Source organism: Macaca fascicularis, chromosome 2, assembly GCF_037993035.2.
Source record: "Macaca fascicularis isolate 582-1 chromosome 2, T2T-MFA8v1.1".
NCBI classification, from domain to species: Eukaryota; Metazoa; Chordata; class Mammalia; order Primates; family Cercopithecidae; genus Macaca; species Macaca fascicularis.
The window spans coordinates 41,648,875-41,676,773 of NC_088376.1; the positions used below are offsets into that span (position 1 = coordinate 41,648,875).

At 43.1% G+C, this 27,899-nt stretch overlaps 1 protein-coding gene and 1 pseudogene across 4 annotated transcripts in view; one reads left to right on the forward strand and one right to left on the reverse strand.

The window, feature by feature from the left end:
• PIK3CB (phosphatidylinositol-4,5-bisphosphate 3-kinase catalytic subunit beta) overlaps positions 1 to 27,899 on the reverse strand; it is a 186,546-nt gene that overhangs the window by 152,413 nt on the left and 6,234 nt on the right. Inside the window, exon 2 of one of the 4 annotated variants that reach the window (XM_065539991.2) lies at positions 10,331 to 10,687. The exons of 2 other annotated variants lie outside the window; for them this stretch is intronic. The gene's annotated coding sequence lies outside the window, so the exon portion shown is untranslated. Of the gene's footprint in view, positions 1 to 10,330; positions 10,688 to 24,414; positions 24,529 to 27,899 lie in introns of all 4 variants that reach the window. One more of the 4 variants, XM_065539992.2, reaches the window with a different exon arrangement.
• On the forward strand, positions 24,913 to 26,223 carry LOC107128799 (elongation factor 1-alpha 1 pseudogene; annotated as a pseudogene).

The following is a 27,899-nucleotide window of genomic DNA, read 5'->3' on the forward strand; positions in this document are numbered from 1 at the left end:
CTAGGCTCTAGGGATCCTCCCACCTCAGCCTCCCTAGTAGCTAAGACTACAGGCATGTGCCACCACGCCTGCCTAATTTTTGTTATTTTTTTGCAGAGACAGGGTTTTACCATGTTGGTCTTGAACTCCTGCGCTCAAGCAATCCACCCACTTCGGCCTCTCAAAGTGCTGGGATTACAGGCATAAGCTGACATGCCAGGCCCTGACCTCATCTGCTTTCCTCTTCATTCAACTACTCTCTAGCCTTACTGGTATATTTTCTCTTCCTCACATTTTGTTCCTAATGTAAGGCTCTTGTACATGCTGTTCCTTCCGTTTGCAATGTGCTGCCTCCAGGTCTTCTGTTCATAACATTTATGTTTTAACTCAAAGTTACCTCTTCTAAGAGGCATTCTATATAGTCTCACAGTTAAGATAGCAACCTAGGTCATTATCTACCACATTACTTTATCATCTTTATAATATTTATTAATAATCACAATTCTCATTTAGTAATATAAATACTTCTTCTACTGGAGAATAGAAGAGTCTTAAGGATAACTTTTAACCCATGACACTATTTTTTTTTTTTAAACAGTCTTTGTCACCGAAGCTGGAGTGTAGTGGTGCAATCATGGCTCACTGCAGCCTTGACCTCCTGGGCTCTAGGGATCCTCCCGCTTCAGCCTCTTGAGTAGCTGGGACTACAGACGTGTGCCACCACACCCAGCATTTTTTTTTTTTTTGTAGGGATGGGGTCTACTATGTGGTACAGGCTGGTCTCAAACTTCAGGGCTCAAGCAATCCTCCCACCTCAGGCTCTGAAAGTGCTGGGATTACAGGCTTGGGCCACTGCACCCAGCTACAACTCTATTATTATTATTTTTGAGATGGAGTCTCACTCTATCACCCACGCTGGAGTGCAGTGGTGCAATCTTGGCTCACTGCAATCTCCATCTTCTGGGTTCGAGTGATTCTACTGCCTCAGCCTCCTAAGTACTTGGGATTACAGGTGTGCGCCACCACGCCCAGCTAATTTTTGTAGTTTTAGTAGAGATAGGATTTTGCCACATTGGACAGGCTGGTCTTGGACCTCCTGACCTCAGGTTATCTGCCCACCTAGGCCTCCCAAAGTGCTGGGATTACAGGCGTGAGCCACTGTGCCCGGCCTATTTTTTAACTTTTCTATTAATTCTCAATTATTTCAAAATCACATACATATAAATTTCACACTAAAACAGAACAGATTCAGGAAGCATTTTTAAAAATCCCCCATGCCCTTTCTTCGTACTCAATGTATTATGTAGGATGTAGCCCACTTACTACAGTAAGTTCAATAAAAGTTTACCTATTCTCAAACAGGTAATTAGGGGTAAGACTTCTAACAAAATTCTCTAGGCACAGTAAAAATGAAATGAGAAGTCAAAAAAGCAAGTAGAACAGGTACCCATAATAATGAAATGAGGTGATATAGCAAGAGTATTATTTTAAAAATAACAATAATCTACACAGGAATGAGCAGTTGTACCATAGTAATTTGTATCAAATATCAGAGCCTCCCCATTTTATGTTCACTGTGTGCTTCTGGATCATGCCACAGCCATTATCAATGCATTAAATGGATAAAATTACCCATATTCAAAGTTGTAAGAATGACAGAAGAGGTGTATGTTTATAGTTGAAAACAGTCACAGGCCAGGTGCAGTGGCTCATGCCTGTAATTCTAAAGCTTTGAGAGGCTAAGGAAGCAGGACTGCTTGAGCACAGGAGTTGGAGGACAGCCTGGACGACATAGCAGATCTCATCTCTAAAAAAAAATAAAAATAAAAATTAGCCGGGCGCAGTGGCTCACACCTGTAATTCCAGCACTTTGGGAGGCCAAGGCAGGGGGATCAGGAGGTCAAGAGATTGTCCTGGCCAACATGGTGAAACCTTGTCTCTACTAAAAACACAAAAATTAGCCGGGTGTGGTGGCGCATGCCTGTAGTCCCAGCTACTTGGGAGGCTGAGGCAAAAGAATCACTTGAACCCGGGAGGCAGAGATTGCAGTGAGCTGAGATTGGGCCACTGCACTCCAGCCTGGCAACAGAGCTAGACTGCGTCTCAAAAAAAGAAAAAAGAAAAAAAAATAGCTGGGTGTGTTGGTACACACCTGTAATCCTAGCCACTTGGGAGGCTGAGGCGGATCACCTGAACGTAGTTCAATGCTGCAGTAAACTATGATGGTGCCACTGAACTCCAGCCTGGGCAAAGCAGCAAGATCCTGTTTCTAAAAACAAAAACAAAAAAGGAGAAAAAGAAAGAAGGACAGAAAAGGGGGGCCAGGCACAGTTACTAAACACCTATAATCCCAGAACTTTGGGAGGTCGAAGTGGGTGGATCACTTGAGATCAGGAGTTCAAGACCAGCCTGGCCAACATAGTGAAACTCTGTCTCTACTAAAAATACAAAAAACAAAAACAAACAAACAAAAATTGCCAGGCATGGTGGCGGGTGCCTATAAACCAAGTTACTCGGAAGGCTGAGGCAGGAGAACTGCTTGAACCCAGGAGGTGGAGGTTGCAGTGAGCCAAGATCGCACCACTGCACTCTAGCCTGTGTGACAGAGACTCCATCTCAAAAAAAAGAAAAAAGAAAAAAGAAAGAAAGAAAAGGGAAGGGGGAAAGCAGAAAGGGGAAAGGATAGAGGAGGAAAGGAAAGGAGGGAAAGAGGGTGGGAGGGAGAGATTCTCATCTCTATTGAGATATTAACAAGTTACCTTGCCTGTGGAAAACTCCATTGTTAATTTGTGAGGGAAAAAAAGAGAGAAAAAAGGTCAAATAATGTCAGTATTGTTATTTTAAAAAAAAAAGTTACGGCCGGGCGTGGTGGCTCACGCCTGTAATCCCAGCACTTTGGGAGGCTGAGGCAGGTGGATCACGAGGTCAGGAGATCGAGACCATCCTAGCTGACACAGTGAAACCCCGTCTCTACTAAAAATACAAAAAATTAGCTGGGCGTGGTGGCGGGTGCCTGTAGTCCCAGCTACTCGGGAGGCTGAGGCAGGAGAATGGCGTGAACCCAGGAGGCGGAGCTTGCAGTGAGCCGAGATTATGCCACTGCACTCCAGCCTGGGTGACAGAGCGAGACTCCGTCTCAAAAAAAAAAAAAAAAAAAAAAAAAACGGTTTGGACCTTCCAGAGCTCAGGGACCTCTCGGGGTCCCCGTACTGTATTTTGAGTACTAATCCTGCTCTATTCTGTGATCCACAATACCCTAGATAGGATCTATATCTATCATTTGTATTTACCCCAACATATCAGAATTATCTGTTCATTTGCCAGTCTCTCTTGAAGTTTCTTAAAACTATGAGCCATGAACCTTCTTCAACTTTGCAACCCCAGTGCCTCATACAGCACACAACACATATCCTCTCAATAAATGTTGGATATAGGAAAATATTCACACACTCTAATATATTAATATAAAGGTGTATGTGAATAAAGCGGAGTTTCCCATGGCCAACTCTTTAGCTAAAAGAAATGTAGGAAAGAAAAATCTTACGATAAACTGACAGCAATGTCAGAAGTAGAATAAAAGATACAGTCAAACCTGGTATGACCACATTAGATCAGACCTTTTCAGAAAGTTCAGCCCTGAGGAAACAAGGAAAGCAGATCCTAAAGGGCATCTTAAACTGTAAACAAACACCCACTGCTCCAGTCTTCCACCAGAATAAAAAGTATCCACCTCTGCAAGCAGACAATTAAACCACTGTTTTTAAAAAGGTTGGGAAGGGAGGTGGTGTCAAGGCAGGGAGAGTACCAGAGACTAGATGACTAAGAAAGAACACAAACAAGTATCCTCAACTTATGAAACTTATGTATATTTTAAATCTTGTCTAATTAGAATATGACAAAACACATTTTCCTGTCTTTATTTGCATTAGTTTTTAAATCAATGCCTCTTTCCATTTATACGAATGACCCCCATCCTCCCAATCCAAGTAAACACCAACATGATAGCATTACTGAACACAGGACACACATTTGCCTCTCTTGCTTATTATTACACGTGGCCCAGTACCTTGATGCTTAACAAATATATCTAGATTGTTCATTAATTGGATATCTGAAACAGCACTTGGGCCAAGGGAAAAGAATTCCTTTTGCAGAAAAGTCCTGGGATGAGGCGGAGGCAAGGTGTCATACAAGCCAAGACACAAAAGAAGCTCTTGGAAGAGGCTCAGGTGTGAAGGGAAAATTCTATGCTGAGTTTTACCACAAAGGCACTAGGGAAGTCACTGGAGCTGATGGCCTCCTTCTCTGGGCCTCCATTCTCAAACACAACATGAAGCTCTAAAATGCTTAGCTCTCTACCTTGATTTTCAGAAAGTCTCTGTGGCTCGTCTATCTAGGAAAGCTCCAGCCTTCTCAGGAGAATAAATTTGACATTCCAAAGGTGTGAATTTTGACCAGAATCAATTCACTGGAGGCCCACATCAACACAGCAAAGCATTCAATTATTGTTAGATAATTTACAAACAGGTTAATACTGTTTCCACATCTTCTAGATAACAGCAAAGCATTCAATTATTGTTAGATAATTTACAAACAGGTTAATACTGTTTCCACATCTTCTAGATAAGAAAATAGGTATAGAAGCAACTTGACAGGCCAGGTGCAGTGGCTCACACTTATAATCCCAGCACTCTGGGAGGCAGAGGCAGAAGGATTGCTTGAGCCCAGAACAACATAGCAAGACTCCACCTCTACAAAAAATAAAAAAAATTAAAAAAAAAATAAAAAAAGAAGTAACCTCACAAATCACTTGGCCTCTTATAGAGAAAAAATACATTAATATTTTATTTAAAAAAACAGGCCAGGCATGGTAGTTCATACCTATAATCCTAGCACTTTGGGAGGCCAAGGCAAGAGGATGGCTTGAGCCCAGGAGTTCAAGACCAGCCTGGGCAATAGAGCAAGAGCCCCTCGCTACAAAAAAATTAAAAATCAGCCAGGCGGCAGGGCGCGGTGGCTCACGCCTGTAATCCCAGCACTTTGGGAGGCTGAGGCAGGTGAATCACTAGGTCAGGAGATCGAGACCAACCTGGCTAACACAGTGAAACCCTGTCTCTACTAAAATACAAAAAAATTAGCCAGGTGTCGTGGTGGGCACCTGTAGTCCCAGCTGCTCGGGAGGCTGAGGCAGGAGAATGGCGTGAACCCAGGAAGTGGAGTTTGCAGTGAGCCAAGATCATGCCACTGCACTCCAGCCTGGGAGATAGAGCAAAACTCCGTCTCAGAAAAAAAAAAAAAAATCAGCCAGGCAAGGTGGCACATGTCTGTAGTACCAGCTACTCAGGAGGCTGAGGTGGAAACATCGCTTTTGCCCAAGAAGGTTGAGGCTGCAGTGAGTCGTGATCATGCCACTGCACTCAGCCTGAATAACAGAGTGAGATCGTGTCTCAAAAAAAACAAAAGAGCAAAAAGTCTGGAAACTATGGCTCTTAAATTAAGTGGACACAATGATGTTTTTATTCTCATCTGATATTCTTAACAACTCTTAACAAAATCGCTGTAAAATAAGCTAAAATGTAAATCTAAATCACTAAATGCAAGACGCAATTGCTTAAGAATTCTTAATTTTACAATTTCTTTCCAAAGTATACTGAAAGCAGCCTTTAGAAAACTCAGTATGGCAGGGCACAGTGGCTCATGCCTATAATCCCAGCACTTTGGGAGGCCAAGGCAGGCAGATCACGAGGTCAAGAGATTAAGACCAACCTCACTAACACGGTGAAAACCCATCTCTACTAAAAATACAAAATAATTAGCCGGGCGTGGTGGTGGGCACCTGTAGTACCAGCTACTTGGGAGGCTGAGGCAGAATGGCGTGAACCTAGGAGGCGGAGCTTGCAATGAGCAGAGATCATGCCACTGCACTCCAGTATGGGCGACAGAGCAAGACTGTCTCAAAAAAAACCAAAAAAACAAAAACAAAAAAAACGGATTTAGGATGCACATCTTCTCTTTTTTTTTTTTTTTTTTGAGATGGAGTCTCGCTCTGTTGCCAGGCTGGAGTACAGTAGCGCAATCTCGGCTAACTGCAACCTCCGCATCCCCGGTCCAAGCGAGTCTCCTGCCTCAGCTTCCTGAGTAGCTGGTATTACAGGCATGCCCCACCATACCGGTTTAATTTTTGTATTTTTAGTAGAGACGGGGTTTCACCACGGTGGCCAGGATGGTCTCAATCTCTTGACCTCCTGATCCTCCCACCTTGGCCTCCCAAAGTGCTGGGATTACAGGCATGAGCTACCGCGCCCGGCCCCATCTTCCATTCTTCCCCTTACAAAAAGAATCAGAACTTCCTTAATTAGATCAGCAGAGCAATAGTTTCTTCAAGATTGAGAAAGTTGTGCTAATATAATTATACACATATCAATGGTTTATTTATTAAATCTTCAGTGATTTTTTCAGACTCTAAGAGAAATCAGCCAGGTGAGGTAGCTCACACCTGTAACCCAGCACTTTGGGAGGCCAAGGTGGGCAGATCACTTGAGGTCAGAAGTTCGAGATCAGCCTGGCCAACATGGCGAAACCCTGTCTCAACCAAAAATACAAAAATTAGCCAGGTGTGGTGATGCACGCCTGTAGTCCCAGCTACTCTGTAGGCTGAGGCAGAATTGCTTGAACTCAGGAGGCAGAGGCTGTAGTGAGCTGAGATTGCACCACCGCATTCTAGCCTGGGCGACAGAGTGAGACTCCATCTCAAAAATAAAAATAAAAAAAAAAGATCACTGTTATATTATTCACCCACATGATAACTAAACATGCTCAGCAGAACAGGGAGTTCCAAGAGTGACATAGTTGTATTGGACAACGCTAGAACTGAAGAGGGGAAGCTCTGAACCTCAAACAAATTGAGGCCTGCTTATTCAGGATTGCTCTAGAAAAATTAGACTTGAAAAGAGACCAATGGAAGGTAAACAGCTAGAATGGCCAGCAGCAAAATAAGCTTGTATTAGGAGAATAGTGAAAAAATAAAGATTTCTTAGATGGAATCACCCTGGGAAATAAGTCAACTTGCCAATGGTGATACTGTATACAGCTGGACATTGAAGAATGCCACTCTTAAAATACAAGAAACTGGAATATTGCAGATTCTAGGCAGGCGATAAGAGGTTTACTCTCCAAAATAAACTTGTATTTTTAAACTTTATACTATGTGCAAGCATTCCACAGCTCCTATAGCTTTTTGCAGTAGTGTCCTCAAATACATAAATTATATGCATACATATAGATATGTTAACTACTATTATAAATATGAGCCACTTATTATAGAAAATATGTCAATTTGCCTTCATTGTTTCTGGTCACAATCTGTATCTTGGGATAATACAGGATATGAACCAAATGTTTCAAAGTCAAATCTAAATCTTATTTATCCAGGCCCTATAACCCTAGCACTTTGGGAGGCCCAGGCAGGAGAATTGCTTGAGCTCAGGAGTTCAAGACCAGCCTGGGCAACATGATGAAACCCCGTCTCTACAAAATATAGAAAAATTAGCCACGTGTGGTGGCACGCACCTGTAATCCCAGCTAGTCAGGAGGCTGAGGCACAAGAATCACTTGAACATGAGAGGTGGCGGTTGCAGTGAGCCGAGATTGCACCACTGCACTCCAGCATAGGCAACAGAGTGAAACTCTGTCTCAAAAATATAAAATAAAATAAATAATAATAAAATAAACCTTATTTATCCATTATAGCACTGCTTGTAATGGCAATACACTATAAACGTTCTTAAAGTTTGTCAATAGAGGACTGATTAGATGCACTATGGTACATCCATATAACAGAATGTTGTACAGCTATAAAAAGAAAGAAAAGTCCAGGCATGGTGGGAACAGTGGTTCACACCTATAATCCCAGCATTTTGGAAGGCCAAGGTGGGAGGATCACTTGAGTCCAGTAGTTCAAGACCAACCTTGGCAGCATGACAAGATTTCATCTACACTAAAAATTTTAAAACTTAGCCAAGCATGGTGGTGGCACCTGTAGTCCCAGTTACTTGAGATGCTATAAAGGTAGAAGGATCGCTTTTGAGCTCAGCAGGTTGAGGCTGCAGTGAACTATGATCATGTCATTGCACTATAGCCTGGGGAAGACAGCAAGACCCTGTCTCAAAAAAAAAAAAAAAAGTCTGGCTTCCAAGTTGCCTTCTCTCACTAGTCCAGCTCACACTGACCTTGATCGCCTCATAAATTCGAGGGTTTCTTTTAAAAACACAATTAAGCACTACACCACATGCTGCCTTTAGTGCTGATTATTTTTATTATATATGTCATATTCCCTCAATCAGACTGAGGGCCAGGAAAAGATAGATTTTTTTTCTCCCTGTGACATATGGTATTTGAATTCCAAAATTAACAGAGCTTCTTATCTACTGCTCAGCAAGTTCCAAAATTTCATTTTACCATTTCTTTTTCTAACTATAAAACTTAAGACAGAACCCCATGTCCCATCCAAGAAATTAAAGGGGGGAAATATATTACTTATTGACAACAGTCAAAATCTCTGTTAAAAGAAGTTTAAAAAACAACCTCTCATGTAATATGTAAACCTATAAAACATTTAGAAGGCCGGGTGCAGTGGCTTACACCTGCAACCTCAGCACTTTGGAAGACCAAGGCAGGAAGATCATTTGAGCCCAGGAGTTCAGGACCAGCCTGGGCAACAAAGCGAGACCCTGTCTCTACAAAGAAAAATACAAAGAGCCAGGTGTGGGAATGCACACCTGTAGTCCCAGCTACACAAGACGCTGAGGTGGGAGGGTCGCTTGAGCCTGGGAGGCAGAGGTTACAGTAAGATGAGATCATGCCACTGCACTCTAGACTGGACAACAAGCGAGACTCTGTCTCAAAACAAAAAAAAAAAATTAGGAGAAAATCTAGGCCCTCTCTCTTTCTCTCTCTCTATATATATATACACACACACACTATATATAATAATGTTTTATATATGAATATAAAAGTTTTATATGTGAATATATTATACTATATAATATATACTAATACATTTTATATATTAAAAATATTTATTTATTTCTGCTGTTTAAAGTGAAAATCCAGTTGATCTTGAGTTTGGCTATGAGTTTTCAGACACCACCAAAAAGCAAGATCTATAAAAAAAAAAAAAAATGGGTAAGCTGGTCTTTATTAAAACTTACAACTTCCAGCCGGGCACGGTGGCTCATGCCTGTAATCCCAGCACTTTGGGAAGCCGAGGCAGGTGGATCATCTGGGGTCAGGAGTTCAAGACCATCCTGGCCAACATGGTGAAACCCTATCTCTACTAAAAATACACAAAAAAGTTAGCCGGGCATGGTGGTGTGCACCTGTAATCCCAGTTACTCGGGAGGCTGAGGCAGGAGAATCGCTTGAACGCGGGAAGCGGAGGTTGCAGTGAGCTGAGACTGCACCACTGTACTGCAGCCTGGGGGACAAGAATGAGACTTCGTCTCCAAAAAAAGAAAACAAAAAGCCAGATATTTCACTATTGGAGTAGGAGTTTACAGCAGTTAAACAAGAAGAGGAAGCAAAAGTGGATTGGAGTTAGAAACATCAGTATAAACTAATGTTTAGCTTAACATAGATATAGTTAAATATGGAAAAATTTATAGACATATGTATATAGTGTTCACATATATTTCCTTGCTCTATCAGCTGAGAGAGCTTAGAAGCAGACACCCCAGTAGTAAAGAGTGTATATTATGGTCAGCTCTTAGTTTCTAATACTATTCTCCAATAAAAGGGACCAGTTCCCTTGGAGAAATGACTGATCCTAGGATGAGGTAAGAAATACACAAAGTAAGCCTTGAATATCTTGTAGTAACGTAAAGTAAAAAAGTGCTCAAACACACACACACAATGATAGGAAATCGTCAAAGGGTCACAGGGCAAACTGAAAGAGCTCCCAATGGCCAAAGCTAAAATATTCTGAGCAACAAAGTAATGAAGTATTGGATTATAAACCAAAGTACAAAATACATACTAGTCTACACTGATATAAGTAAATGATTAAACAAATAAATGGGAGAGGAGAATAAATCTCCCACACAAAATTCCAAATAATTTGTGTAGATACACCCCCATCAAGGAAATGAACTATAACGCCCCACTCTTTAAGTGTGAGCTGCACGTAGTGCCTTCCTTCCAAAAAGTATAATATGAAAAGGAGAGGGAAAGAGTAACTTTATAGCAGAGAAACCTAACAAACTACCTCAGTCAGTCGATCAAGGACAACATCAACAATGATAATTCATTTTTTAGTATATACTTTTGATATCATGTCAGAAAAATGGCACTTTACCTCTGTGGTCATCCTCTCAAAAATCCGTAATTCCAGTCTAATCATTTTAAAAAAAAAAAAAAAAAAAAAAACAACAGGCTGGGCGCGGTGGCTCAGGCCTGTAATCCCAGCACTTTGGGAGGCCGAGACGGGCGGATCACGAGGTCAGGAGATCGAGACCATCCTGGCTAACACGGTGAAACCCCGTCTCTACTAAAAAAAATACAAAAAATTAGCCGGGCGTGGTGGTGGGCGCCTGTGGTCCCAGCTACTCGGGAGGCTGAGGCAGGAGAATGGCGTGAACCCGGGAGGCGGAGCTTGCAGTGAGCCGAGATTGCGCCACTGCACTCCAGCCTGGGAGACAGAGTAAGACTCCTTCTAAAAACAAAACAAAACAAAACAAAACATAAAAATCAGAAAAATTCAATTGAAAGACATTATGCAAAATAACTGACCAGTATTCCTCAGAACTGTCATGGTTATCAAAAACAAGAAATGTCGGCCAGGCGCGGTGGCTCACTATGCCTATAATTCCAGTACTCTGGGAGGCCAAGACAGACAGATCACAAGGTCAGGCATTTGAGACCAGCCTAGTCAATGTAGCGAAATTCTGTCCCTACTAAAAATACAAAAATTAGCTTGGCGTGGTGGTGCATGCCTGTAATTCCAGTTACTCAGGAGGCTGAGGCAGAATTGCTTGAACCTGGGAGGTGGAGGTTGCAGTGAGCAGAGGTTGCAGTGAGCTGAGATTGTGCCACTACACTCCAACCTGGGTGACAGAGCTAGACTCTGCCAAAAAAAAAAAAAAAAAAAGTCTAAGAAACTGTAATGGCACCACTAAGGACAACTAAAAAATATTGTGGGAAAAAAATACATAATTGGTAAAATTGGAATATAAACTATATATTAGGTAACAACACTGTACCGATGTTAAATTTTTTTTTTTTTTTTTTTTTACTTTTTTTTAGCTTTTTTAATTTGGTAGGGAATAACAGTCCATGATTCCGAAGGTGATGATGTTTTCTTGACTCAGGTATGACGCGTTCATCCTTCTTTTGCTGTACGAATGACAGTCTTGGTTACGAATGACAGTCTTGGTGGTTAGAAGTACAAGGTAAGGTCCTTCCCAGGCTGGCGTGAGTTTTCCTTGTTGGTTGTTTTTTTTTTTTTTTTTGAGACAGAGTCTCACTCTGTCACCCAGGCTGCTGTGCAGTGGCACGATCTCCACCTCCCGGGTTCACCTCCTGTCTCAGCCTCCCGAGTAGCTGGGACTACAGGCGCCCGCCACCACACCCGGTTAATTTTTGTATTTTTAGTAGAGACGGGGTTTCACCGTGTTAGCCAGGATGGTCTCAATCTCCTGACCTCGTGATCGACCCGCCTCGGCCTCCCAAAGTGCTGGGATTACAGGCATGAGCCAGCATGCCCGGCCAATGTTAAATTTTCTAAATGTAACTATACTATTGATATGCAAGAAAATTTCTACAGATAAACATAACAATTTAGATGGATCTTCAGGGAATTATGCTGACTGAAAAAAAAAACAGGCTAAGCATGGTGGCTCACGCCTATAATCCCAGCACTTTGGGAGGCCAAGGCAGGAAGATCACTGGAGCTCAGGAGTTTAAGACCAGCCTGGGCACTGTGGCAAAACCTTGTCTCTACAAAAACTTTAAAAAATTAGCTGGGTGTAGTGGCACATGCCTGTAAGTCCCAGCTACTTGGGAAGCTGAGGTCAGAAGACTGCTTGAGCCCAAGAGTTTGAGGCTGCAGTGAGTTATGATCATACCACTGCACTAAAGCCTGGGCAACAGGGCAAGATCGTATCTCTAAAAGAAAAAAGCCAAGCTCCTAGATGATTTCATTTATATAACATTCTTGAAATGACAAAATAATAAAGATGGAGAACAGATTAGTGGTTGCCAGAGGTTAGAGAGGGTGGAAGGGAGGTGACTGGGGATATAAAAAAGGTGGAATGAGAGATTTTTTTTTTTTTTTTTTTTGAGACAGAGTCTTGCTGTCACCCAGGCTGGAGTGCAGTGGTGCAATCTTGGCTCACTGCAACCTCCGCCTCCTGGGTTCAAGCAATTCTCCTGCCTCAACCTCCCAAGTATCTGGGACTACAAGCGGGTGCCACCACTCCTGGCTAATTTTTGTATTTTTAGTAGAGATGGGGTTTAACCATATTGGTTAAGCTGGTATTGAACTCCTGATCTCATGATCTGCCCACCTCAGCCTCCCAAAATATTGGGATTACAGGTGTGAGCCACCATGCCTGGCTTTTTTTTTTTTTTGACAGAAAGTCTCACTCTGTCACCTAGCCTGGAATACAATGGTGTCATCTCGGCTCACTGCAACCCCCAACTCCCAGGTTCAAGCGATTCTCCTGCCTCAGCCTTCCAAGTAGCTGGGACTGTACTCATGCGCCACCATGCCCGGCTAATTTTTTGTATTTTTAGAAGATACAGGGTTTCACCATGTTGGCCAGGCTGGTCTTGAACTCCTCACATCAGGTGATCCACCTACCTCAGCCTCCCAAAGTGCTGGGATTACAGGTGTGAGCCACCACGCCCAGCCAGAATGAGAGACTCTTGTAATGGAACTATTGTGACTTTATTGTGGTGGTGGTCACTCAAATCTATATATATAATAAAACTGAATGACCTAAATACACACTGAAATAAGTGAATATAAAACTGGTGAAATTTTTGTAAGATATATGAACTATATCCAAGTCAATTTTGTGGCTGTGATATCTTTCCATAGTTATGCAAGATGTTACCATTGGAATATTATGGGTAAAGGATAATGGATTCCTCTGTATTATTTTTTACAACTGCATGTGAATCTACAATTATCCCAAAATAAGAAAAAAACATTTTTTTAGTGTTGTCTAGAACTGAACATCATTCCTTTTTAGGAGGTGCTATAATTCTACCAATGCTATTTAGGACCACATCAGCTTTTCTGTCAAGAGAATCCCTCTGCTCTAACACAGCATTTCGTACTCACAGACTATGGTTCACCCAGACAGTTTAGACACACTTAAGTAATACCATTCCCAAAGATTTAAACAACCTCAGAGTCAATGCTAAGTTAGCTTGTTCAAGCTAAATGTTTCTAAGACCAAAGTCTTTCTTCAGTTTAATTCACACATGATTAAGGGCCTCCTGTATTTTTTTTTTTTTTTTTTTTTTTTTGAGAGTGTCTCACTCTGTTGCCCAGGCTGGAGTGCAGTGGCATGATCTTGGCTCACTGCAAGCTCCGCCTCCCAGGTTCACACCACTCTCCTGCCTCAGCCTCCTGAGTAGCTGGGACTACAGGTGCTGCCACCACGCCCAGCTAATTTTTTGTATTTTTAGGAGGGTTTCACCGTGTTAGCCAGGACAATCGTTTGTTAGCCAGGACAGTCTCGATCTCCTGACCTCATGAGCCTCCCGCCTCAGCCTCCCAAAGTGCTGGGATTACAGACGTGAGCCACCGCACCCAGCCGATTAAGGACCTACTCTATACCAGGCATTATGTTAAGTATTTTAGTGGTCGTGGTGGCAGAAATTAAATTATACGAGACATTACAAGAGATGATTCCTCACCCTCAGGTGGGGTAAACAATTAGATACCAGCATTCCAAAGAAATGGGGTAAAAGCTAACAAAGGTGTAAGATACACAAGTGGGGCCCTTACCACAACCTAAATGGTTTGGAGGAGGAATACACCTGGGCTGAAAAAGGCTGAATTAAGAGCCAAGTTGGGGATAGGGAAAGGAGCAGAAAGCTTTCTCAATGTGGATTCTATACTAACAGCTCTACATGAATCAACACATGATGAGATGATGAGATACAATCCCATCTATCCCATTTTTAAGAGGACATGGAGGGACAGAAAGAAAAGACAACTTGCCCAAGATCACATGACTCATAACTATAAACTCAAACAGTCTGGTTCCAAGACAGTAATAGAAAGATTGAGTTGGGTGGATGCAGTGGCTCATGTATGTAATCCCAGCACTTTGGGAAGCCAAGGCAGGAGGATTACTTGAAATCAGGAGTTCGAGACCACCCTGACCAAAATGGTGAAACCACGTCTCTACTAAAAATACAAAAATTAGCCAGGTGTGGTGGTGAGTGCCTATAATCCCAGCTACTTGGGAGGTTAAGGCAGGAGAATCACTTGAAGCTGGGAGGGGTAGGTTGCAGTGAGCTGAGGTCACACCACTGCACTCCAGCCTAGGTAACAGAGTGAGACCATCTCAAAAAAAAAAAAAAATTGAGTCTTGGATTTCAATATCAGCCTTTGGAAGACCAGGGCTATTTCACTCCTGTTCTTTATTCCTCTCTCCTTAAATATCTCTTCCCTTTACTTTTTCTAGCTCTCTCTAGATTTCCCCAACCCTTCACCTTCCTTCCTCCACTCAACGGTTATCCTTTGTCTCTGTCTCCACACATATGTTCCAAAGGTTGATCTCGAATTTGGCCATATTAAACTAGTCAAAACCACACAGGCATGGCTCACATCTGTAATCCCAGCACTTTGGGAGGCCAAGGTGGGCAGATCACTTGAGCTCAGGAATTCTAGATCAGCCTGGGCAACATGGCAAAATCCCATCGCTACAAAAAATACAAAAATTAGTCTGGTGTGGTGGTGTATTCCTGCAGTCCCAGCTACTCTGGAGGCTGAGGTGGGAGGATGCCTTGAGCTCAGGAGGCAGAGGTTGCAGTGAGCCAAGATCGTGCCACTACACTCCAGCCTGGGTGACAGAACCAGATCCTGTCTCAAAAAAAAAAAAACTAGTCAAAACTGTAACAAAAGATTACAAACTCTTAATGCCTGGTGTTACAAAAGAAAAAAAAAAAGAAAAATCATTAAAAAAAGATTAGAAACAATTTAAACATCCATTCATATATAAATACAGAAAAAAAAGTTACATTGACACAATACAAAGCAGTCCAGAAAAAAAGAATAAAGCAGTTCTACACCTACAGATACATGGTATCGAATATATTAAGTGATAAGAGAAGACATAGAATAATGAGCATGCTATGCTGCCATTTGTGAGTGGGGGTTTACATGTATATATTGATAAATTATTCATAAATACACAGGTTATCTCTAAAACAACATACAGTAGTAGTACACAGTATACAGGAGGATATGTGCAGGTTACATGCAACTACTACACCACTTTATCTAAGAGACTTGAGCACCCATGGATTTTGATGTCCACAGGGAATCCTGGAACCAATCCTTCACAGATACCGAGAGATAAACTGCATTCAAATAAATAATTATGCACTTAGCCTGGTGCCTGCACAAAGAAATCCTCAATACATGGCAGCAACTGCTCCTCTTCTTAGGTATTTTTCACTCACACACACACACTCAGTGGTAATCTGTTTACATATTTGAATAAAGTAGTTAAAAACCACAAGGTGGGTGGGGTGCAATGGCTCATGCCTGTAATCCCAGCACTTTTGGAGACCAAGGCAGATGGAACACTTGAGCTCAGTAGCTCGATACCAGCCTGGGCAATGTGGCGAAACCCCTATCTCTACAAAAAATACAAATATTAGCCAGGCATAGTGGCGCATGCCTGTGGTACCAGCTATATGGGAGGCTGAGGTGGGAGGATTGTTTGAGCACAGGAGGTTGTAGCTGTAGTGAGCCTGGGCAACAGAGTGAGACCCTGTCTCTAAAAAGTAAACAAAGTAAAATAAAAAACCAGCCGGGCGTGGTGGCTCACGCCTATAATCCCAGCACTTTGGGAGAATGAGGCAGGTGGATCACCTGAGGTCAGGAGCTCAAGACCAGCCTGGCCAACATGGTGAAACCCCATCTCTACTAAAAATACAAAAATTAACGGGGCATGGTGGCAGGCGCCTGTAATCCCAGCTACTCAGGAGGCTGAGGCAGGAGAATTGCTTGAACCCAGGAGGCCAGAGGTTGCGGTGAGTCAAGATTGCGCCATTGCACTCTAGTCTGGGGACGAGAGCGAGACTTTGTCTCAAAAATAAACAAATAAATAAATAAAAATTTTAAAAATAAAAAACAAAAACCACAAGGTGACAGTTTCACTGGAGATTGTCAGTTAATTGCTAGTAACAATGAGTCTACCCTCACTGTGAAGTCACCAAATGGTATCAAGAATTCTGAGTTTGTTCACCTCATGTGGGTGGGCAGATGATGTACCATAATAGGACCAATCCATGGCTAATATTACAGAGAATTAAGTACACAAAAAATCATTCTGAAAAAGATCTAAACCTTAGAGGTCCTATTTATTTCCCTATTTTCAGCACAACTTAAAAGCATAGTAATTGGCCGGGAGCCGTGGCTCACGCCTATAATCCCAGCACTTTGGGAGGCCAAGGCAGGTGGATCACTGGAGGTCAGGAGTTCAAGACCAGCCTGACCAACATGGAGAAGCCCCATCTCTACTAAAAATACAAAAAAAATTAGCCGGGCCTGGTGGCACATGCCTGTAATCCCAGCTACTTGGGAGGCTGAGGCAGAGGTTGCAGTGAGCTGAGATCACGCCATTGCACTCCAGCCTGGGCAACAAGAGCAAAACGTCATCTTGAAAAAAAAAGCAGTCATTAAAGTATGCTGGTAGAGAAGAGTATTAATTAATCCTTGCAGGCACCCCTAAAACTACTGAGCCAAAAACACAACCAGGTAAAGAGGCAATGCAGCAACATAAAACATAGATGCTAGTAGGCTGGTGGCCCAATTCAAACTTTGAGGCTAAGGGAACTCACAAGTAAAATTCATTACTTTATATAAATAAAGCACTGGGCAAGAATGAACAGGAAGTAAAAGGTATACGATCTAGAAAGGGAGAAAGGTACACTAACACAAAAAACTATTAGCTAGGCACAGTGGCTTGTGTCTCCTGAGTCACCAGAGGCTGAAGTGGGAGGTTCACTTGAACTCTGGAGTTTGAGGCTGCAGTGAGCTATGACTTCGCCACTGCACTCCGGCCTGGACAACAGAATGAGATCCCATCTCTAAAAAGGAAAACAAAAGCTATTAAATAACTGAGCTTAAGTCAAGATGGGGCTGGGCATGGTGGTACATGCCCGTAGTTCCAGCTACTCAGGAGGCTGAGGTGGGAGCTATCGATAGCTTGAGCCTAGGGGTTCAAGTCTAGCCTAGGTAACAGAGCAAGACTCTGTCTCTATTTAAAATAATAGTCAAGATGGAAACTCTTATTTAGTGATTCAGTTTGACCAGAGAATAAAATCATGGAGGTCCTGACTTCATGACTCCCTATTATTCATTGCCTCCAGCCTCCACACAGCCATGCAGCCATCTCCATCCTGGAATTCTCTTGCTCAAAACCCAATATGCTCCTAAATGTCTAAAATCTAACTCCTCTGCCTGGCAGTCAGGCAGAAACAAAGAACTGTGTCATCAAGTTATGGCTCCAGCTCATTTACTCACTGTGTGACCTTGGGAAAGTTCCCTTAACTTCCTTTTTCTTATTTGTAAAACAAGATGGTTTAACTATATGCTCTTTAATGTCCATTTCAGCTATAAATTCCACTTGTTCAAGCAACTCTACAGCTCATAATGCCTCAGCTTTTGTTCTAGTCAAACAACTCTGCAAGAGCCTTCCCACAGCCTACAAGGTGCTGCATGGACTCTACCTCCCTTTTCGGCTCATCTTACACCCTTATCCTATACACCTCTCTGCCTCACTCTCTCCTCTCAGGCTAGAATGGCCTCCTTCTGGTTCCTCCAAAAGGCCAGGCTCCCTCCTGCTAAAGAGCCTTACCACATGCTGCACCCCCACATCCCAGCAGTCTTTCACCTTCAGCCATGTTGGACCCAATGCTTCCTTTTTTAAAATAATAAATATTTCATAACATCCCTTTACCATTTGAAACAAAATGTATACATAATACAAACTAAACAAAATTAGTTACACATATGTTTATGTTATATAGAGTCTTAACTGTAATATAAAGGAGAAATAAAAGGAATGTAACTTAGCACAAAATTATATATATATGCTAATTGTAAATGCTCTGGTACAACTACATTATAAGTCATAAAAAGGTAGTCAAACCTTGAACCTAAACTTAAAATTACTGAATATCACACCTGCAAAGGCAGACTGATGTGCACATATTGCCTTAGTGATTAAACATCACTACCGGGCCGGCTGTGGTGGCTCACGCCTGTAATCCAGGTACTTTGAGAGGCCAAGGTGGGTGGATCACAAGGTCTGGAGACGGAGACCATCCTGGCTAACATGGTGAAACCCCGTCTCTACTAAAAATACAAAAATTAGCCAGGCATGGTGGCACATGCCTGTAGTACCAGCTACTCAGGAGGCTGAGGCAGAAGAATCGCTTGAACCCAGGAGGCAGAGGTTGCAGTGAGCCGAGATCGCGTCATTGACCTCCAGCCTGGGTGACAGAGCAAGACTCCATTCCCAAAAAAAAAAAAATCACTACCAACATATGCCACTGGTGACATAAATTTTAGAAAGATAACTCTTGGTAAAGTTCTGAACAAACCAAAGCATAATCTCTTCTAGATTTCCAAAGAAGGTGAATTCTGGGAAAACTGAATATTAAAACTATGCCATTTTTATATTTTGTTTATGTGTAAAATGAAGTTAGGATTTAGGCCAATGGTTCCAACCTGGGCTATACATTAGAATAAGAAGGAAATTTTTAAACAATACTGATGCTGAGGTATCATCTCAAAGACTTTTACGTAATTCGTATGAGTTACAGCCTCATCATCTTTTAAAAACTTCCCAAGTAGGCCAGGAATGGTGTGGCTCACACCTGTAATCCCAACACTTTGGGAGGCCAAGGCGGGCAGATCACTTGAGGCCAGGAGTTTGAGACCAACCTGGACAACATGGCGAAACCCCATTTTCACTAAAAATACAAAAATTAGCTGGGCATGGTCACAAGTGTCTATAGTCTCGAGCTACTTGGGTGGCCGAGGCAGGAGAATCGCTTGAACCCGAGGCAGAAGCCGCAGTGAGCTGAGATTGCGTCACTGCACTCCAGCCAAAGCAACAGAGCGAGACTCTGTCTCAATCAATCAATCAATCAATAAAACCTTCTCAAGTGATTTTAATGTGTAGCTAGAGTTGAGATCCACTGTTACGGACCAAAACAAATAGGTGTTCACCTATGTGAAGTGGAAATTTATGATCTTACAGGACACAAAACAAATATTTGCTTTGCAAGACTGTTGCACACTCTATATTACTAAGGCTAACATGACTGGCCTTTGCACACTAAATACTAATACATCCCCCAATAACTGTAGAAGCTAAAATCATCCCCTGCTCTCATTTCTGAAAGTCCCTAAACATCAGTCCCAACCCCAGATGTGAAACACTGACCTACATAATTTACCCTTCACATTTCAATTCAAACATCACCTCCACTAGGAAACCTTCCCTAAACCTCCAGACCACATCAGAATTTCCTGTTAACAATATTATTACATTACTCATTAATAGGAATAAATGTAATAACAATGATAGCATTCCCCACATGTTGTAACCACACCTTTGTGGTTTGTTTTGTTTTTTTTTTTTTTTTTTGAGACAGAGTTTCCCCCTTGTTGCCCAGGCTGGAGTGCAATGGCACAACCTCAGCTCACCGCAACCTCTGCCTCCCGGGTTTGAGCCATTCTCCTGCCTCAGCCTCCCAAGTAGCTGGGATTACAGGCATGCGCCACCACACTGGTCTAATTTTGTATTTTTAGCAGAGACAGGGTTTCTCCATGTTGGCCAGGTGGTCTCAAACTCCTGGCCTCAGGTGATCCACCCACCTCGGCCTCCCAAAGTGCTGAGATTAAAGGCGTGAGCCACTGCACCTGGCACCTTTGTGGTTTTTTAACCTAACTGATTTATGTGGTAAAATGATTTCACATCAGTACATGAACACTTTCTTCATTGTTTATTTATTATAAACAATATGCAACAAATAGCCTTCACCATACATCATTTTCCACACATGTGAGTATACCAATAGGATAATGCCTACAGAAAGAATTAACGGGGGCCAGGTGCGGTGGCTCACGCCTGTAATCCCAGCACTTTGGGAGCCCGAGGGAGGCGGATCATGAGGTCAGGAGATCAAGACCATCCTGACCAAATGGCGAAACCCCGTCTCTACTAAAAATACAAAAGTTAGCTGGGCATGGTGGTGCATGCCTGTAATCCCAGCTACTAGGGAGGCTGAGGCAGGAGATCTCTTGAACCCAGGAGTCAGAGGTTGCAGTGAGCTGAGATTGTGCCATGCACTCCAGCCTGGCGACAGATCGAGACTCCGTCTCAAAAAAAAAAAAAGAATTAATGGTCAGGGCCGAGCAGGGTGGCTCATACCTACAATCCCAGCACTTTAGGAGGCCGAAGTGGGTGGCTCACTTGAGGGTCAGGAGCCACTGTACCATCACGTACAAATTACAGAGATATTAGACAATACTTGTGAGCAAAATGAAGACCTGAAATCCAGAAGCTCCTCAGTTAGAAAAAATATTAATAGCCTGCGCATGGTGGCTCATGTCTGTAATCCCAGCACTTTGGGAGGCCAAGGTGGGCGGATCATCTGAGGTCAGGAAGTCAAGACCAGCCAGGCCAACATGGTGAAACCCCACGTCTGCTAAAAACACAAAAATTAGTCAGGAGTGGTGGCAGGCACCTGTAATCCCGGCTACTTGGGAGGCTGATGCAGGAGAATCGCTTGAACCTGGGAGGCAGAGGTTGCAGTGAGCCGAGATCGTGTCACTGCACTCCAGCTTGGGCAACAGAGTGAGACTCCATCTCAAAAAATAAAAATAAAATAAAAATTTAAAAAGGAAAAACATTAATAATGGAATGGTGGGTAAAGGTGCACATCAAGAGTTAAGACAACTTGGCCAGGTGCTTTGGTTCACGCCTGTAATCCCAGCACTTTGGGAGGCTGAGGCCGGCAGATCACTCAAGCCCAGAAGTTTGAGACTAGCCTGAGCAACATGGCAAAATCTTTCTCCACGAAAAATACAAAAAGCAGCCAGACATGGTAGCACAGGCTTATAATCCCAGATACTGGGGAGGCTCACTTGAGCTCAGGAGGTCCACACTACAGAGAGCCAAGATGGTGCCACTGCACTCCAGCCTGGGTGACAGAGCAAGACCCTGTCTCCAGAAAAAAAAAAAAAAAGAATTCCAGTTGGTTATCCCCAGGAACTCTCGCTCAAAATTTAAGGGGAATGATAACTATTTAGCTCATAAATATGGAACTTAACTTTTGAAAATATATAACTAGGCCAGGTACGGTGGCTCCTGCCTATAATCCCAGCACTTTGGGAGGCTGAGGCAGGCAGATCACAAGGTCAGGAAGGGCAGATCATGAGGTCAGGAGTTCGAGACCAGCCTGGCCAATATGGTGAAACCCCATCTCTACTAAAAAATACAAAAATTAGCTGGGTGTGGTGGTGCACACCTGTAGCTCCAGCTTCTCGGGAGGCTGAGGCAAGAGAACAGCTGGAACCCAGGAGGCAGAGGTTGCAGTGAGCCAAGTTCGCGTGACTGTACTCCAGCCTGGGCAACACAGTAAGACTCTGTCTCAAAAATAAAAGAAAAAGAAAATATTTAACTGCAGCCAGGTATGGTGGCTCAACACTTTGGGAGGCTGAGGTGGGTGGATCACCTGAGGTCAGGAGTTCGAGACCAGCCTGGCCAACGTGGTGAAACCTCATCTCTACTACAAATCCAAAAATCAGCCGGGTGTGTGGCATGCGCCTGTAATCCCAGCTACTTGGGAGGCTGAGGCAGGAGAATCGGCTTGAACCCAGGAGGTGGAGGTCGCAGTGAGCCGAGATCGCGCCACTGCACTCCAGCCTGGGATACAGAGTGAGACTCCATCTTAAAAAAAAAAGAAAAGAAAGAAAAAATATATATATATAACTGCAAAAAAACCTTTCAGTTAACAAACTACATTTTTTTTTCAGATAACACAATGGCAGCAATTTGAAATGGTTTATGAAGCTACAAGAAAACACTGACTTTAGCCGGGCGCGGTGGCTCACGCCTGTAATCCCAGCACTTAGGGAGGCCGAGACGGGCGGATCACAAGGTCAGGAGATCGAGACCAGCCTGACTAACACGGTGAAACCCCGTCTCTACCAAAAAAAATACAAAAAACTAGCCGGGCGCGGTGGCAGGCGCCTGTAGTCCCAGTTACTCGGGAGGCTGAGGCAGGAGAATGGCGTGAACCCGGGAGGCGGAGCTTGCAGTGAGCTGAGATCCGGCCACTGCACTCCAGCCTGGGTGACAGAGCGAGACTCTGTCTCAAAAAAAAAAAAAAAAAAAAAGAAAACACTGACTTTAAGAGTATCTAAATACAACACCTGCCCGTGATCCCAGCTATTCTGGAGGCTGAGGTGGGAGGATCGCTTGAGCCCAGGAGTTACAGGCCAGCTGGGCAACACAGCAAGACTCTGTCCCTAAAACAAAAAATAAAAATAAATACAAGGCCTATACTAAATCAAGAATAAACAATTTTAAGTGACCATATTTCAACTATTTAATGAAATATGACCACTTAAAATAGTTATTGTCTAACTACGAACACGTAACTTGTCAGATGTAATAGTAGACTGGCTACAGAAAAAAAAAAAGCAACGGCCGGGCAAGGTGGCTCACACCTGAAATCCCAGTACTTTGGGAGGCAGAGGCGGGCAGATCATGAGGTCAGGAGATGGAGACTATCCTGGACAACATAGTGAAACCCCGTTTCTACTAAAAATACAAAAATTAGCTGAGCGTGGTGGCGCATGCCTGTAATGGAGGCTGAGGCAGCAGAATCACTTAAACCAGGGAGTCAGAGGTTGGAGCTGAGATGGTGCCACTGCACTCCAGCCTGGCAACAGAGCAGGCTCTGTCTCAAAAAACAGTAATTAAAAAAATTTTAGGCCGGGCGCGGTGGCTCAAGCCTGTAATCCCAGCACTTTGGGAGGCCGAGACGGGCGGATCACGAGGTCAGGAGATCGAGACCATCCTGGTTAATACGGTGAAACCCCGTCTCTACTAAAAAGTACAAAAAAACTAGCCGGGCGAGGTGGCAGGCGCCTGTAGTCCCAGCTACTTGGGAGGCTGAGGCAGGAGAATGGCGTGAACCAGGGAGGCGGAGCTTGCAGTGAGCTGAGATCTGGCCACTGCACTCCAGCCTGGGCGACAGAGCGAGACTCCATCTCAAAAAAAAAAAAAAAAAAAAAATTTTTTAAATAAAAAAACTATCAATAGGCTAACTTATTAAACAAACAGTAAAGGAAAACTCTAAATTGGATTATATTTATAATTCTGATAATCTGAAATACTGATTACTTAAATCACAAAAGCTCAATCATTTAAGCAAGTAAAGTACAAATGTATCAAAATGGAGTTTGACCTCTTGTTGACAGTTACCAATGACTCAGCAGGTAAGGAATTCACGGAATTCACGTCTTCAAGGTCTAGAAAGCATTGTAGCTAAACCACCCAGTTAATACCAAATCATCTGCTGGTTGATTTATCTAACTCCTTCTTCCATCTTTCCTCAGCTTCACAACTGCCATTACTTCTAAGTGGCAGGAGAAGGAGATAAATGTGAAATCAGTAAATATTATAAATTAGTTATTAGAAATAAAAGAAAAAACTGGTCAGGAATGTGGTTAAACTGTAGTTTAAAATAAAGCCTTTGGATTACCCATGGATTTAGTTTAATCCATATAATCCTCCCCCTACAGGCATGGATAATCAGGATCACATTTCCCTTGAGGGCAAATCAGCATGTGCCTGGTGGTCTCCCGAATGCCTGAAGCACCAGAAGACAAACTACAGGACCAGGGATGCTGTCCTTCTTGGGTCTGCACTAGGGAGAATTCTGAGTGCAGACCTACCTCTAGCAATACTGTAATATAGGAGATGACTGTTGCGATTAACATTCTTGATTCTAGCAATAAGCTAGCTACTCCCAGTTAAAGGGTCAACCTCATGTGATCTGCTAAACATCTGAGGAGCTGTTAAAAGAAAATAAGGAGATATGGCCAGGCTTTGGGGCTCACGCCTGTAATCCCAACACTTCGGAGGCCGAGGCAGGCAGACCCACCTGAGGTTGGGAGTTTGAGACCAGAAGAATCGCTTGAACCCAGGAGGCGGAGGTTGCACTGAGCTGAGATCACGCCATTGCACTCCAGCCTGGGCAACAAGAGCGAAACTCCACCTCAAAAAAAAAAAAGAAAGAAAGAAAAGAAATGAAGGAGTTATACATTCTCAGGGAGAAGGGGGGTCAAAAAGAAAGATCCTAGGCTGGGTGCCATGACTCACACCTGTAATCCCAGCTCTTTGGGAGGCCAAGGCAGGCAGATCACTTGAGCTCAGGAGTTTGAGAACAGCCTGGGCAACATGGTGAAACCCTGCCTCTACAAAATGCCACACACAAAAAAAAAAATTAGCCGGGCATAGTGGTGCATGCCTGTACTCCCAGTAGTCAGGAGGCTGGAAGGATCACTTGAACCTGGGGAGGTCAAGGCTGCAGTGGGCCATGATTGCACCACTGCACTCCAATCTGGGTGACAGAGTGAGACTCTGTCAAAAAAAAAAAAGATTTGAGAAGGCAGCTACGGAGATGGGAAAGGACTCCTTCAAGTATGCCTGGGTGGGTCTTAGATAAACTGAAAGCTGAGTATGAACATGGTATCACCACTGATATCTCCCTATGAAAATATGAGAACAACAAGTATTACGTGACTATCACTGATGCTCCAGAAGACAGAGACCTTATCAATAACATGATAATAGGGACATCTCAGGCTGACTGCTGTTCTGATTGTTGCAGCTGGTGTTGGAGAATTTAAAGCTAGTATCCCCAGAAATGGGCAGACCTTTCGGCATGCCCTTCTGGCTTATACGCTGAGTGTGAAGCAACTAATTGTTGGTGTTAACAAAATGGATTCCACTGAGCCATCCTACAGCCAATAGAGATATAAGGAAATCATTAAGGAAGTCAGCACTTACATTAAGAAAACTGGCTACAACCCTGATACAGTAGCATTTATGCAAACTTCTGGTAGGAATAGTGACAACATGCTGAAGCCAAGTGATAATATGCCTTGGTTCATGGGATAGAAAGTCGCCTATGAAGATGGCAATGCCAGGGGAACAATGCTGCTCGAAGCTCTGGACTGCATCCTACCAGCAACTCATCCAACTGACAGACCCTTGCATCTGTCTCTCCAGGATGTCTACAAAACTGGTGGTATTGGTACTGTGCCTATAGGCCAAGTGGAGACTAGTGTTCTCAAACCTGGAATGGTGGTCACCTTTGCTCCAGTCAATGTTACAACTGAAGCAGTCTGTTGAAATGCACCATTAAGCTTTGGGTGAAGCTCTTCCTGCAGACAATGTGGACTTTAATGTTAAGAATGTGTCTGTCAAAGATGTTCATCATGGCAATGTTGCTGGTGACAGCAAAAATGACCCACCAATGGAAGCAGCTGGCTTCACTGCTCAAGTAATTATCCTGAACCATCCAGGCCAAATCAGTGCTGGCTATGCCACTGTACTGGATTGTCACATAGCTCACATTGCTTGCAAGTTTGCTGACCTGATGAAAAAAGATTGATCACCATTCTGGTAAGAAGCTGGAAGATGGCCCTAAATTCTCAAAGTCTGGTGATGCTTCCATAGTTGATATGGTTCCTGGCAAGCCAATGTATGTTGAGAGCTTCTAGGACTGTCCTCCTCTGGGTCATTTTGCTGCTCATGATATGAAACGGAGAGTTGCTGTGGGTGTCATCAAAGCAGCGGACAACAAGGCTGCTGGAGCTGGCAAGGTCACCAAGTCTGCCCAGAAAGCTCAGAAGGCTAAATGAATATTATCCCTAATACCTGCCACCTCAGTCTTAATCGGTGGTGGAAGAACAGCCTCAGAACTGTTTGTTTCAATCAGCCATTTAGGTTTAATAGTAAATGACTGGTTAACGATAACAATGCACCGTAAACCCTTCAGAAGAAAAGGAGAATGTGTTATGGACCATTTTGGGTTTCTGTTTTTTGTTTTTTTTGGAATGTGGCAGTTTTAAATTACTAGCTTTTGAAATCAGTAGTTTTTAATGGAAACAACTGGACCAAAAATTGGTCACAGAATTTTGAGATCCATCAAAGCAAAGTTATTGAGAAAAAAAAAAGACATATGGTAACTCTAAACCAAATAGTTCAGAGCATACATACACATACATTCTTACAACATATACACTCTCTCCCACACGCATGCAACGAGAGGGTCTCAGATTCAAAAACTAAGTTGTCTAATTAAACTAAAAATTCCTGGACAGGTGCAGTGGCTTACGCCTGTAATCTCAGCACTTTGGGAGGCCAAGGCGGGTGGATTACGAGGTCAGGAGATCGAGACCATCCTGGCTAATACCGTAAAACACCATCTCTACTAAAAAACTACAAAAAAAATTAGCTGGGCGTGGTGGTGGGCACCTGTAATCCCAGCTACTCAGGAGGCTGAGGCAGGAGAATGGCGTGAACCTGGGAGGCGGAGCTTTCAGTGAGCTGAGATCGCACCACTGCACTCCAGCCTGGGCAATAGAGCGAGACTCAGTCTCAAAAAAAAAGGTACCCGATAGAATAGTAACTCTAGGGTCTCTGGTTACTCTCTAATTTGCCCAAATCTGGAACCAAAAAAAGGGGGAATGCGTTCAGAATACACATTGTACATTCAATCAAAAGATTTTATAACTAATTTCATTCCTACATTTATTCACTCAACATTAACTAAATTTTCCAGGCATTGTTCTGGTTCCTGAAAATACTCCAGGGAAGACAAGGTCCCTGCCATCATGGAGCTTATATTATATTGGAGGAAAAAGACCATAAATAAATGAACAAGAAAATAAGCAAGCTGGGAGAGGCGAAATGTGCCTAAAGCTACTGGGGAGGCTGAGGAAGGAGGATCACTTGATACCAGAAGTTCAAGGCTGTAGTGCCCTATGATACCACTTGTGAATGGCCACTGAACTCCAGCTTGGGAAACATAAGGAGACCCCGCCTCTAAAAAAATGTTTTTTTTTTCTGGGATGGAGTTTCACTCTTGTTGCCCAGGCTGGAGTGCAATGGTGCAACTTGGCTCACTGCAGACTCCGCCTCCCATGTTCAAGCGATTCTCCTGCTTCAGCCTCCAGAGTAGCTGGGATTACAGGCACATGCCACCATGCCCAGCTAATTTTTTTTTTTTTTTTTTTTTTGTATTTTTAGTAGAGATGGGTTTCGCCATGTTGGCAAGGCTGGTCTCGAACTCCTGACCTTAGGTGATCCGCCCACCTCGGCCTCCCAAAGTTCTGGAATTACAAGCGTGAGCCACCGTGTCCAGCCAAATTTATTTATATATATATATTTTTTTAGCACTCAGATTATGACAGATAAAACAAAAATTTAATAAAAAAAATAAAGGCTGAGATGGGTGGATTGCTTCAGCCTACGAGTTCAAGACCCTTGAGAAACATAGCAAGATCCCATCTCTATTTTAAAAATAAAATAAAATAAAAATAAACAATAATTCGCTGGCGTGCAGATAAAGTTTGGGAT